General features: G+C 58.6%; 1 non-coding gene across 1 annotated transcript; it reads left to right on the forward strand.

The window, feature by feature from the left end:
• Window positions 1–489: 489 nt before the first annotated feature.
• TRNAN-GUU (transfer RNA asparagine (anticodon GUU)) lies at window positions 490–563 on the forward strand. The gene has a single exon. It is a non-coding gene; the product is annotated as a tRNA-Asn (tRNA).
• The last annotated feature ends 728 nt before the right edge of the window (window positions 564–1,291 follow it).

Genomic DNA, 1,291 nt, shown 5'->3' on the forward strand with positions numbered 1-1,291 from the left:
TTTGTTCTTGTTAGTGCTGCAGTTTTTTGCCTTAAGCTTATGCCATTAGAACTCTTTCAGGGTATGTTTTGGTTCCTGAGAGGTAAAAGGCTGCTGTGTGTGTGGTGTTATGGAGTGAGGTAGCAAAGGTTGGTTGCAGAGGTTGTGCAGGTGCCACAGAAATTCGCCCCCACGCCACCGCCAACCCCAACCCCAACCCCAACCCCAACCCCAGTTCTGGTCCCAGAGTCCAGAATTTGCATTAACCCGCCTGCTGACCTCTGACTAGGAATTTCGCCCTGCTAACTCTTCCAGCAAAACAGGCCAAAGAAAGTGTAAGCAAGCACTGTACCGCAGCCCCCGTGCTCTTTTCGGTTCCTTCCCACAGAACTTTCACTGCATACCAGTCCAGTCCCTTGCTGTTGCTTGTCTAAGAGCTGCATGCATATGCTAGACTGTACCCTGTGCTGATTCCTGACTTTTGTGCTCCATCCAGCCTTGCCTGTCCGTGTCTCTGTGGCGCAATGGGTTAGCGCGTTCGGCTGTTAACCGAAAGGATGGTGGTTCGAGCCCACCCGGGGACGGCGATGAGCCCGTGCTACTTTCTTGCTTCCCCGAGGCCTGCAGGGAGCCTCCAAAGTCCCCTTTTGCTGCCTCTTGGCCTCAGTGCTTTCAGCTGGTGGCCCAAAGAGCGTGCTGGATGCCATTCAGAAACCCGTCTCCCAGCAGCCGTGCCGGAGGCTCAGGCTTAATCCTCGAGGCCGAGCACAAAAACTTTCAGCCGGGAACATTTTGCTCCCTTCCCGCCTCCGCCAAAGCGGCAAGGGAGAAGGGGACGAGACACGCCTGCTCAAAGACGCCTCCCTCCCACTTCCCTGTAGGCTGTGCAAAGCTGTTGGCCTGCCTCATGCCTCGTCAGGAAAGAGCAGCCATGCTGCCCAAGCCTGAGTCACGTGCGCAGCCAGGCCCGCCCCGGCTGACGGCGCGCAGAGCCACGCGAGTCAATGGCAGGTCGAGTCGGTAGCCTCGGCTCTTTCCCCTGACAGCCACACAGCACTGCCTAGCGCCCCGAGAGCCTCCCTCCTGTTCTCCCGCAGCCCGCCGGGGTGGGTGGGAAAAGGGGACCAGGAAGCACTGCAGCCTCATTCTGGGACAGGAGGCCCTTGCCACACCCAGACATCCCTCTTGCCTTCAGCCCAGGTAGCCAGGGAGCTCTCTGGCAGGCCACCGCCTCAGCCACCTCTTGCCGCTCTGCTGGTCACCGCCTCGCTGGAAGGCCCAGAGGGAAAAGAAACAAACGCACACATAGCAG

This window comes from Gopherus flavomarginatus (genome assembly GCF_025201925.1).
Source record: "Gopherus flavomarginatus isolate rGopFla2 chromosome 13 unlocalized genomic scaffold, rGopFla2.mat.asm SUPER_13_unloc_2, whole genome shotgun sequence".
In the NCBI taxonomy this organism is placed as follows: domain Eukaryota; kingdom Metazoa; phylum Chordata; order Testudines; family Testudinidae; genus Gopherus; species Gopherus flavomarginatus.